Here is a 13,956-nt window from a genome sequence, read left to right as displayed (position 1 = left end):
CCCAGAAAAAGCTGTTAACTCCAGCTACTGGGTTTATCTGTCTTGAAAGCAAAACACTTCACCTTCTCTTGATTCTCATTATAAGTTTCAGAATTGCTTAGACACCATTGCAATTCAGCTTTATCTGTTCGCTAACTTCAACTGCAATGATAAAAAATAAATAGGCTGTGTAAAATGAAAATGAGCCCCATGTGCACTGATAGAATAGCCACTTAATTTACCCATCTCTGTGGTATGTTAAACATTTCAGTGATAGACAAGTACTTAGTTTCACTACAAATGTGTTTCTCTCAACTTTCTTTTCATTTTATATCGCAAGGATAGATTATAGTGTAAATGCAAAACAGCTCATAACCTGGTACTTACCAACTGTAATTTAATTATTGCACAATTATTAGCAGGTTAAATCTTACATGAATAAACCTACACCTAGCTAGCTACAGTGCCCTCAGAAAGTATTCACACTTTTTAAAAATGTTGTTGTGTTGCAGCCTGATTTAAAATGGATTAAATATTTTTTTAAATTGTCACTGGCCTACACACAGTACCCAATAATGTTAAAGTGAAATTATGTTTTTAGACATTTTCACAAATTAATAAAAAATGTATAACTTAAATGTCTTGAGTCAAGAAGTATTCAACTTGTTTGTTGACCAAAATTGCAAGAAAAATGTGATAAATAGAAAACTGTACCATGTTCATTTAAGGACCAAAAGATTGACAGCTGTGCCATATAGAGTAGATTGCAAAATAGTTTGGAAGAGATTTTTGATGTACCGATTCCATGGCACAAGGTGCCATATATATATGGGGATACAACCCTCCCAGCTCTGCAGTTTTTGAAGAGACAGAATCATTACATTGTTGGTTTTGGTACTGTCCATATGTAGCTTGTTTTTGGTCGCAGGTCCAGGAATGGTTGAAGAAGTGCAACATTTACCTGGAGCTAACTCTGCAGATAGCACTACTGGGTGATTTGAAAAGTCATAGTTAATCGATCAATAATGTAATAATACTTTTAGCAAAAAATGTTATCTTTAAATTTCAATCCGTAGAAACTATGATAATAGAAAGGTTCAGAACTTTTGTAAAATATCACAACACAGTTGAAAAATATATGGCAAATAGAAATAATAAATGGATGGTGTTAAGAGATAGATGGGAGGGGTTGAGTGGAGCTGAAGGGTGGGATTAAAAACAACAAGATACTGTAACTAATGTAAAATATACTGTGTCCGTAAAATGTATATAGGTCCAGAAGTTTTGTGAAACAGCACAGTTAAAAATATATGTCAAAATAGAATTCAAACTGGATGGGCTTCAGAGTATGGGAGGGGTTGATGGTACCTGAAGGATGGGATTAAAAACAAACAATAGATAACTATTGTAAAATACATTGTGTCTGTAAAATGTGTATAGTATGTATAAGCTGGAAGTAGAAGCCGAAGTGTTGTTGGCCATTAGTATACTCCAATTAGGGGAGGGGTGGTAGGGTTAGGGGAAAATGTATTTTAAAAAGATATATGTATAAATATTGACTTGGTCTTTTACCAAATAGGGCTATTTAAATCTATCTATCTATCTATCTATCTATCTATCTATCTATCTATCTATCTATCTATCTATCTATCTATCTATCTATCTATCTATCTATCTATCTATCTATCTATCTATCTATCTATCTATCTATCTATCTATCTATCTATCTATCTATCTATCTATCTATCTATCTATCTATCTATCTATCTATCTATCTATCACCTTTATTTAACCAGGTAAGCTAGTTGAGAACAAGTTCTCATTTACAACTGAGACCTGGCCAAGATAAAGCAAAGCAGTGCGACAGAAACAACAACACAAAGTTACACATGGAATAAACAAGCGTACAGGCAATAACACAATAGAAAAAAAGAAAGTCTGTATACAGTGTGTGCAAATGGCATGAGGTGGTAAGGCAATAAATAGGCCAAAGCAGCAAAGTAATTACAATTTAGCAGATTAACACTGGAGTGATAGATGAGCAGATGATGATGATCAGATGACAGAGTGTAAGTATTGATACTGGTGTGCAAAAGAGCAGAAAAGTGAATAAAACAATATGGGGATGAGGTAGGTAGATTGGGTGGGCTATTTACAGAGGGACTATGTACAGCTGCAGCGATCGGTTAGCTGCTCAGATAGCTGATGTTTAAAGTTAGTGAGGGAAATGTAAGTCTCCAGCTTCAGCGATTTTTGCAATTTGTTCTGGTCACTGGCAGCAGAGAACTGGAAGGAAAGGCGGCCAAAGAGGAGTTGGCTTTGGGGATGACCAGTGAGATATACCTGCTGGAGCGCGTGCTACGGGTGGGTGTTGTTATCGTGACCAGTGAGCTGAGATAAGGCGGAGCTTTACCTAGCAAAGACTTATAGATGACCTGGAGCCAGTGGGTCTGGCGGCGAATATGTAGCGAGGGCCAGCCGACTAAAGCATACAGGTCGCAGTGGTGGGTGGTATAAGGCGCTTTGGTAACAAAACGGATGGCACTGTGATAGACTACATCCATACATCTATCTTCTGAATACCACCACTACCTTGTCACAACACAACTGACTGGCTCAAACGCATTAAGAAGGAAAGAAATTCCACAAATTAACTTTGAACAAGGCACACCTGTTAATTGAAATGCATTCCAGGTGACTACCTCATGAAGCTGGTTGAGAGAATACCAAGCGTGTGCAAAGCTGTCATCAAGGCAAGGGTGGCTACTTTGAAGAATATAAAATATAAAATATATTTTGATTTGTTTAACACTTTTTTGGTTACTAAACTCAACAAAAAAAGAAACATCCTCTCACTTTCAACTGCGTTTATTTTCAGCAAACTTAACATGTGTAAATATTTGTATGAACATAACAAGATTCAACAACTGAGACATAAACTGAACAAGTTCCACAGACATGTGACTAACAGAAATGGAATAATGTGTCCCTGAACAAAGGGGGGGATCAAAAGTAACAGTCAGTATCTGGTGTGGCCACCAGCTGCATTAAGTGCTACAGTGCATCTCCTCCTCATGGACTGCACCAGATTTACCAGTTCTTGGTGTGAGATGTTACCCCAGTCTTCCACTAAGGCACCTGCAAATTATCGAACATTTCTGGGGGGAATGGCCCTAGCCTCACCCTCCGATCCATCAGGTCCCAGACGTGCTCAATGGGATTGAGATCCGGGCTCTTCGCTGGCCGAGGCAGAACACTGACATTCCTGTCTTGCAGGAAATCACGCACGGAATGAGCAGTATGGCTGGTGGCATTTTCATGCTGCAGGTTCATGTCAGGATGAGCCTGCAGGAAGGGTACCACATGAGGGAGGAGGATGTCTTCCCTGTAACGCACAGCGTCAAGATTGCCTGCAATGACAACAAGCTTAGTCCGATGATGCTGTGACACACCGCCCCAGACAATGACGGACCCTTCACCTCCAAATCGATCCCGCTCCAGAGTACAGGCCTTTATTTAACCAGGTAGACCAGTTGAGAACAAGTTCTCATTTACCACTGCGACCTGGCCAAGATAGAGCAAAGCAGTGCGACACAAACAACAGTACAGAGTTACACATGGAATAAACAAACATACAGTCAATAACACAATAGAAAAGTCTATATACAGTGTGTGCAAATGTAGTAAGATTAGGGAGGTAAGGCAATAAATAGGCCATAGTGGCGAAATAATGACAGTTTAGCAATTAACACTGGAGTGATAGATGTGCAGAAGATGAATGTGCAAGTAGAGATACTGGTGTGCAAAGAAGCAAAAAAATAAATAACAATATGGGGATGAGGTAGTTTGGTGGGCTATTTACAGATGCGCTGTGTACAGGTGCAATGATCGGTAAACTGCTCTGACAGCTGATGCTTAAAGTTAGAGAAGGAGATATAAGACTCCAGCTTCAGGGATTTCTGCCGGGGCTTGCAGATGAGTTTTCGGAGACATCGCAACGGAAAAGCCTGTTGAAACCACGACGATTACGTTGGCAGACCAGTCGTGATTGATCGGTGGGGCTCCGTGTCGACAATAAAGGGTCCAGGCCAATTGGCAAAAGAGGTGTTGTAGCCCAGGAATTAGCTGGTATTCTTTGTCAGCTAGCCAGGAGATGGGCCTAGCTCAAGGCTAACTGGTGCTTTTTTCAGGACAGAGGCTTTAGCCAACAATAGTCACTCAGTTGCAGCTAGCTAGCTGCGATGATCTGGTGTAATGGTCCAGAGAATGCGACAGGAATCCGGTGATGTGGTAGAGAAAAGCAGTCCAATATGCTCTGGGTTGATATCGCGCTGTGCAGACTGGCAGGTAATGACCGACCTTAAGCTGGCTGGTGTATGAGCTAAAGGTGAAGCCCGCTAGCAGTGACTAACAATGACTAATAGCTAGTAACGTTAGCTAGTTAGCTGGCTAGCTTCTGATGGAGGTTCCAGTTATAAAGTATAAAAATAGCAGATCTGTACCACATATTTAGTTCGTAGATGGAAAGTGAGATTAAAATATATACGAAAAACCCCCAAAAGAAACAGACTATTTACTATTTATACGGGACAAGACAAACACATGTCCGACTGCTACGCCATCTTGGTACAAGAATGACAAAGATACAGTCAATCAAGTGAACAGCGCCTGTGTCAACGGCGCGTAATGATGCCGAATAGCCATGACGCCTTCCTAGCTAAAATTTGTTTCCCAATGGATTGACTGAATGCAGACTGATCTAGCAAAGGCTGGTTACTTTTTCGAGTGTCTAAGGAATATATACAAATGTAATTTGACTGGTTGAAACAACGTATAGCGTTTAATTTTCACTTATTTCTTTCTTTGCAAGTTGAACAAGTGGAAATACAAAAATCGTCCATAGGATATGAAAAATGATTTTATCTAACAAAATGACACCACATGTTATCTCCGGGACCCTTAGGATGACAAATCAGAGCAAGATTTCAGAATGAACAGTAAGTAAATATTTCACCTTCAGATGTGAATGTATCAAACCTGTCGCAGTGAAAAAAGTGTTTTGTTGTTCTGCACTCTCCTTAAACAATAGCATGGCATTTTTTCACTGTAATAGCTACTGTAAATTGAACAATGCAGTTAGATTAACAAGAATTTAAGCTTTCTGCCCATATACAGTTGAAGTCGGAAGTTTACATACACCTTAGCCAAATACATTTAAACTCAGTTTTTCACAATTCCTGACATTTAATCCAAGTAAAAATTCCCTGTCTTAGGTCAATATGGATCACCACTTTATTTTAAGAATGTCAAATGTCAGAATAATAGTAGAGAGAATGATTTATTTCAGCTTTTATTTCTTTCATCAAATTCCCAGTGGGTCAGAAGTTTACATACACTCAATTAGTATTGGATAGTATTGCCTTTGTGGTGTTCAACTTGGGTCAAACGTTTCGGGTAGCCTTCTACAAGCTTCCCACAATAACTTGGGTGATTTTGGCCCATTCCTCCTGACAGAGCTGGTGTAATTGAGTCAGGTTTGTAGGCCTCCTTGCTCGCACACGCTTTTTCAGTTCTGCCCACACATTTTCTGTAGGATTGAGGTCAGGGTTTTGTGATGGCCACTGCAATACCTTGACTTTGCTGTCCCTAAGCCATTTTGCCACAACTTTGGAAGTATGCTTGGGGTCATTGTCCATTTGGAAGACCCATTTGCGACCAAGCTTTAACTTCCTGACTGATGTCTTGAGATGTTGCTTCAATATATCCACATAATTTTCATTCCTCATGATGAATTATATTTTTTGAAGTGCACCAGTCCCTCCTGCAGCAAAGCACCCCCACAACATGATGCTAGTGTATGTAAACTTCTGACCCACTGGAATTGTGATACAGTGAACTATAAGTGAAATAATCTGTCTGTAAACAATTGTTGGAAAAATTACTTGTGTCATGCTCAAAGTAGATGTCCTAACCGACTTGCAAAAACTATAGTTTATCAACAAGAAATTTGTGGAGTGGTTGAAAAATGAGTTTTAATGACACATTGCGCTACATGTTTTACACCTGTCCTGTAGATGGGACACCGATCACTAACAAGTTTTAAAGGACGAACCACTGTATGTTTGGGGCAAATCAAATACACACATTACTGTGTACCGGCTCTCCATATTTTCAAGCGTAGTGGTGGCTGCATCATGTTATGGGTATGGTGGTAATCGTTAACGACTGGGGAGTTTTTCAGGATAGACAATAAAAAGAATGGAGTTAAGCACAGGCAAAATCCTACAGGAAAACCTGATTCAGTCTGCTTTCCACCAGATACTAGGAGATTAATTCACCTTTCAGAAGGATAATAGCCTATAACACAAGGCCAAATCTACACCGAAGTTGCTTACCAAGAAGACAGTAGCCGAGTTACAGGTTAGATTTAATTCTGCTTGAAAATTACATTTTACATTTTAGTCATTTTAGCAGACTCTCTTATCCAGAGCGACTTACAGTAGTGAATGCATACATTTCATACAATTTCATACATTTCATACATTTTTTTTTTGTGCTGGCCCCCCGTGGGAATCAAACCCACAACCCTGGCGTTGCAAACACCATGCTCTACCAACTGAGCTACAGGGAAGAAAATCTATGGCAAGACTTGAAAATGGTTGTCTAGTAATGATCAACAACCAATTAGACAGAGCTTGAATTTTTTTATAATAATGTGCAAATATTGTACAATCCAAGTGTGGAAAGCTCTAAAAGACTTACCCAGAAAGACTCACAGCTGTAATTACTGCCAAAGGTGATTGTAACTCAGTGGTGAGAATACTTATGTTCTTTTGATTTCTGTATTTCATTTTTAATAATTTAGCAAAATGACTAGAAACATGTTTTCACTTTTGTCATTATGGTATTGTGTGTAGATGGGGTGAGAACAAAAATCTATTTATTCCATTTTGAATTCAGGCTGTAACACCACAAAATGTAGAATAAGTCAAGGCGTATGAATACTTTCTGAAGGCACTGTACATGCACTCGATCAATCAAACCAATTCAAAATAACCTTTACTTTCTTTATCCTGCATGAATAAAGCTAATTAGATTCGATCTCCGAATTCTAGATTCTACTAAAGTACCGGTGGTTACATTCAGATTTGGAGGACTGACAGACAGAGATGACTCATCCTGCCTGATACTTTAGCTTCCAAAAACCATTGCATTCTTATTTTCTATTGATATTCAGGAGAGACAAATCCAATCTCTTGTCATCATCTTGTCATCAACTTAGGTGTGTTGAGTTCTCCCATTTCCCCCTTTTCTATGCACTCAAAAGAGGGTTGCCATGGAAGTGACCAACACTGACCGTCTCTGGAGACACCGTCTTTGTCTCAGTCTGTCTTCACTTGATGCCTCAGTGTCAGCCATAGCCTTTCGTATTATATTTCACATCAGAATGTGAAACTGCACTCCTGCTAGGGGTTACTGGGAAACATTCAACTTTTGGTAGAAATACTTCTAGCATTGAACTCAGCTCCTATTATTCCATGGCCTGTTTGATCTTAAGCTTGTACAGTGCTGGATATTCTCCTCTGAAGAAAGCTCCCATAAAGCAGCCTTTAATAATTCATGACACCAGATTTAGATTTGTGCTCCAATGCTCAGAAACGACTGAAAATTCTACACTACATTACTTTGCGGAATAGGCATGGATCTGCTATTTAAGTTTTATATACAGTTCAGCAAGTTAACAGTCGTTGCATATTGTTGCATACCCATTTGAATTGGAATGGATGAAAAAGTTAATGGCTTCCCAAGATTTTGTAATGTGTGTTCATTCCATTATTACTGTACGCTTTAGACCTCTTTTTTATATTACAAACGACTGTGTAGGCATATATATATATATGGAGGGAGGCTAGAAAATCCTTAAAATATGTGAAACATGAAGATTACAGACAGTACAGTGTTCATGTAGGCCTACAGTATAGGCTACAGTAGATCTACTGTAAGTGGTGCATATATCACATTTCATTTGAGCTCCATGCTTTCATTTCAATGCCACCAAACCACATTGCGGTTTACACATCATCTTGTGAGTCAGACAGTACATTATCCATTCATTATCAATTGGTTAGATTCAATTCCATATCCATTCCATATCTACATATTATGTGTCTTTTCAAAAGCAAACAAATGTCCCTCAGCCATGTGTGTATCTGTTTTCATCTCATGTTGTATCATTGAATTCATTTATTTCACCTTTATTTAACCAGGTAGGCCAGTTGAGAACAAGTTCTCATTTACCACTGCGACCTGGCCAAGATAGAGCAAAGCACTGTGACACAAACGACACAGAGTTACATATGGGATAAACAAACGTTCAGTCAATAACCCAGTAGAAAAGTCTATATACAGTGTGTGCAAATGTAGTAAGATTAGGGAGGTAAGGCAATAAATAGGCCATAGTAGCGAAATAATTACAATTTAGCAATTTAAACAATGGAGTGATAGATGTGCAGAAGATGAATGTGCAAGTAGAGATACTGGTGTGCGAAGGAGCAAAAAAATAAATAACAATATGGGGATGAGGTAGTTGGGTGGGCTATTTACAGATGGGCTATGTACAGGTGCAATGGTCGGTAAGCTCCTCTGACAGCTGATGCTTAAAGCTAGTGAGGGAGATATAATGGATGATATAATGGATGTACATAGAGCCTCTGTTGGTATTCTGTAAGGTGTGCTGCTCAGTGTGGCCCAGTTGCATTTTAATGCAATAGACATGATTGAGAAATGGGCACCAGCCGGTTGGCTGTTGCTAGTACTAATGCAATGTAAATGGAGCAAAATAATCTGCACTGACTAATGTCTGCTTATGTATGCATCTTGAGTTCTGTGTTTGGGTTCTTCTGCATGCAAAGTACAACCTAGGTAATTGATTTCACAGGGTTCATTAAGCACAATTTGTATATCAGATGGACTGGAAATGAAAGTTGTTTATTAGTTAAATCTTGTTTTAGGGAAATTGATTTTTCACATACCAATCTGTGTGATATTCCATGTAATATTATACAGCTTATGTTGTGATTTGTTTTGCAATGAAGGTGACATTGGTGAATATTAACTCTTTGTTCTGCATATTAGGGTTGGGAACTGCCAGGGACCTTACGATACGATATTATCACGATTCTTAGGTGCCGATTTGATATGTATTACGATTCTCATGATTCTATATGTATTGTAATTCGATCCTGTGATTTTATAGCGATTCGATGTTCCAAATATATTGCTCATCATACATGTATGTCTGCTGCAGAAGGACAAGAGAGTTTTTATCAGTCATAATGACCTAGCATATAAACAGTCACCACCAGGCATTGTATTTTATGCACTTTCACCCCCTTGCTTAATAGAGGAAATTAGCATTCACATTTATAATCATGTACTCCCTTAGCTATGCAGGTTGATTGTCTTTCTATACACTGTGTTCCTGTGATTAAACTTAAAAGGGACATGATTACAAATGTGAATGCTAATTTCCTCTAATAAGCAAGGGGGTGAAAGTGCATAAAATACAATGCCTGGTGGTGACTGTTTATATGCAAGGTCATTATAATGGGGAAGCAAATGAACCACGCATCACTTTGGATTATGTTAATGTGACAAACTGCTGTGGTGTGGTCAGAGGCCTTAGTGTCTAGCTAAATCTCTTTCCAGAAGCAAGCCAAAGTGGTGGAAATGCTTAACTAGCTAACGCTCTGGCTTGGCTACATGGGGGCCATGCCCCGGATGTCCAGGCTGTGTGTGTGTGTGGCTCCATATGAGATGACCCTGGAAACCATGACCACAGTGTAGTCCTGGCCATTAGAGGCATTAGAGGCATGGCACACTGACCCAACTACATGTATGGTGATGCCCTGTAGCATTACTCTGGCAACCTCTTCCTGGTGTACAGGTTCTTGGTTCCTAGATTTCCTCACTTATTCAACATCACTGGATCTATGTTAGTGTCAGCATTTGAGAAATACCAGTCATCATGTTCTGTGGTAAAATGTCAAAGATGCATTTCTAAGTTTTAGCTTTAAGAAGCAATGAAAAATGGACAAAAGGAATATAGATTCAAACTCCCAGACACATAATGCACCGACCCTCACACATACAAACACATGCACGAGTGGGCACACACACACACACGCAGGCCCCCTTGCACCTCCTTTGCAGGAAATGTAATGGTCTCATGAACATCAGGCAGGGTCATGCTCAGGTCACAGCCAATTTATCTTGGCGAGATGCAGTGAAGGGTGTCTGTCTGTCTGTCTGTCTGTCTGTCTGTCTGTCTGTCTGTCTGTCTGTCTGTCTGTCTGTCTGTCTGTCTGTCTGTCTGTCTGTCTGTCTGTCTGTCTGTCTGTCTGTCTGTCTGTCTGTCTGTCTGTCTGTCTGTCTGTCTGTCTGTCTGTCTCTGCATTAGCTGGGGTCTTAATTGATCCCCAGTTTGTGTTTTTGTTGGTAGGCCTAATTGTATTTCTAGGGAAGGAAGGGTGTGGTAAAAGAGACGTATCTACATCATTGGCTGTATTATATCTCTAAGAAAATACTCCATGTAATCACATAACTTACATATTTTTGTTGGTCCCACCCCTAGCCACACCTCATTGGTTCCAATGTCCCATCTTATTGGTTAGAGGTTTGTTTTTTCTCTCCTTAAGCACTGACGTGCCGGAACCAGTCATGTGTCCAAAGTAGCAGCACACATCCAATGTCAGTATGTTCCCGTCCTGTTTGGGGCCAGTGTTTGGGGCCAGTGTTAGGGGTACGATGTGAACTACAAATGTCTGTATACATGTCACTGAAATGAGGCAATGCTTTCCACTCTTGCCTGTCGCTTTCTGTTTACTGAATTAGCACTGCTAAATTTAAACCCATGGTACACTTGTTTGCTGTAGTTGCGAGACCTCTCTCTCCTCCAGTTCCTCCTTTTTTTGCTATTGCTTATCAGCTGTTGGTTAGTTTTCATTCTGCTTATGTTGTTATACTATTTGATTTCCTTTGCTTATTTCTCCAAGTTTGCACAGCCTGTGCTGTTACAATCATAATACACATTCTTTAGTCTGAAAACAATGTTGCGTTGGCATTTTCTATCTAGGGTTTCTGCACAGGGTTGACAAGCAGCTCCATTGTTTGTTGCTCTGCTATCATTTTAGCTGGCATGCTCAGACTCTGTCTATCCAATCTTATCTGAGCTTGGACAAAGGCCAGCTGCTGATAGTTATAGGGAATGGAATTGCGTTAATTAAGTTCTGGGAACATAATACTTTGAAATGCAATATGTCGAAATCAACCATTGGCATTTACAGTATGTGGATGAGGTGCACAGAACAGAACCCTGGCACAGGCAGGCAGGCCGCTGGATATTCCATAAAAGCAATCCCTGGAATCATCCCCATTGGAACGTTCTGAGGCCTTTGTGGGTCTTTGCTGTGGTGACACAGAATCCACCACCATCACGAGGCTAGGCACTCTCTCTCTCTCTCACTCTCTCTCTCTCTCTCTCTCTCTCTCTCTCTCTCCTGTGTTCTGGTTTTCTAATGACTAGCTGAGGTCTATTCACAGTTATGAATGCATTCCCATCTGTGAAATGCCAAACAAATTAAATCTAATACCTTGCGATTGGATTCAGTCATACTTCTCATTATGCCCATCAAAAGCCAATGAGGTATTGCAAATATTTTATTGCCAAATTTAATGAAGCTGTAGTTTCTCCATTTAGATTCCTGCACATTTGCATACTCGAGCCCCAGTCTCAGGACTGTTCTGCAGGCGGATTTTCACATATTTATGAAAGATGGGCGGGGTAGTAGCCTATTTCATAACCCTCATTGACCAAATGTTAGTATAAAATGTTGGTTGGGGTATTGCATCCTTAGTACTATGTCAGGTATGTGATGATTAGCCGTAAAACAGCTTCAGCTAGATGGATAAAAAGATTATCAATGAAGGTTGTGCAGGTTTTTAACCCCAAAACCCACATTATACCATACTATTAATACAGGAATCATACATATTTATATAGCCTACTAAAGATGCTTTGTATTATGAGATGTAGAAAAACTGTGGTCTTGGGACCTAAAGGTCTGTTTGTATTAATGAGGTGTTGTAACACACAATTCAGTTTGTATGCGTCTTGTAGCATTTTAAGCCTGTGTGCTGCCCAATTGTGTACTAACAATTAATTCATATTGATTGCCTTTTTCTGTGGTCCTCTGGTAGATGATAAAGACACTGTTGGCTTGAACAATGGGCACAACTCTTTGGCTTGGCCACATTTCTGTGTTATCTGTGGTGCTGCACCAGTGCCATCTAGTGGAACTTGTGAGAAATAACCCAAATCCAATTGTTTTTTGTGTTGCATTGTCTTCTGTTTCCCATCTGTGTTGTTGAGGTGTGAATGAGTAAAGCAAAAATATCAAATTGGTCCAGCTGTAGACATTTACCGCTTGAGGTGGTAGTTAATATTTTGTATACCACTGTAGCTGCCCTTGTTTAAATAATACAGTCGCAGTGATCACTGACAGTTGCCCTTGGAAGAACCTCTCACTTATAAACCAGCTGTGTGTCAAAAGATACCAGGACCTGTTTAATTCACACAACATTAATCACATGCAAATGGTAGTGATATGCTGTATGCAAGGCCAATTATAGCCTTCAGTGTCAGGTAAAGCATTTACATAAGTGCAAGTTGATAAGCATTCAAATGGACATGTACAAAGCAGTTTGAATGATACTCTCTATTATTCAGGTTTTTTATACTGAATGCTAGTTGGATAGATTAATAACCATAACACATTACACATTTGTATTATTTGTTGTTCATGACACTTGCAACGACAGGACAGTGAGTTCGATTTCCAGGTCCACCCGTACGTAAAATGTATGCATGCCTGACTGTAAATTGCTTTGTATTAAAGCTAAATGGCATATATTACCACTGGGCACACCACGTCCTTTTAACGTAGATATTTGGTTGAGATGTTGAACAATGAGATTGCAACCTATATTCACCCACTCAAAAGGACAGCCAAAACTTAGTTCAATTACTAATGTGTTATCACTATGTTTTCAAATATCTAACAACACAGCCAAATTCCAAAGGAAAAACAATGTCTGATTTTTGGTTTAGCTGTCACCCAAATGTCTATCACTGCCTGAACTATTTAAAAGCACAGCAAAGTTCAAATGGGAATGCACTGTCAGGTATTTTGTTTATTTATACAACATATTAATGTGTTATGACTGTGCTTCATCTAATAGCTGAACCAAATGACCTGGATTGAAGTTGAGACTATATTAAAAGTTCATGGTGTTAAGTGATCAATGCCGTTTGAGATCCTGTACAGGTTATTACAGCAACTGTGAAGATCTCAACAGACCTGTGAATACCTACAGTAAGCATGCTACCTTGAACATGCATGCTTTACTTGCTTACATAAGAAGACATTTATAGTTACAGTAACCTCAATGTGGCCATGGATGTGGTACTCATATTAATTAAGGTTGAATGTGACATTAGTTTGTAAGACAACCATAGCTTTAGGCTATTCACTGTATTGCAAAAGTAATATTGAATTGTGTTTGGTTAACAACGCAACCAAATATCAACATTTAAAGGAGATGTGTCTACTGCCTGGATAGTTCCATCTAAGCCACTGGCTTAATCCCATTATTTAACTTGGTTGAGTTGGAGATTTGAATTCAACATATATATATTTTTTAACTTGTCAGCAAGTTAATAGGCTATTTATTGTATTTCGAAAGTGATATTAAATTGTGTTTAGTTGTCAACACAACCAAATATCAACATTTGAAGGAGATATGTCTTCTGCTTGGATAGTTCCATCTGTGCCATTGACTTAGTCTGGCTTTAATTCATTTAGACTAGCCTATATCTCAAATCGTTATTCAGATTCATTCTCATGTGTGCAATCAATG

The sequence above is a fragment of the Salmo salar genome, chromosome 26 (assembly GCF_965601325.2).
Source record: "Salmo salar chromosome 26, fSalSal1, whole genome shotgun sequence".
NCBI classification, from domain to species: Eukaryota; Metazoa; Chordata; class Actinopteri; order Salmoniformes; family Salmonidae; genus Salmo; species Salmo salar.
This window is presented reverse-complemented; position numbering follows the sequence as displayed.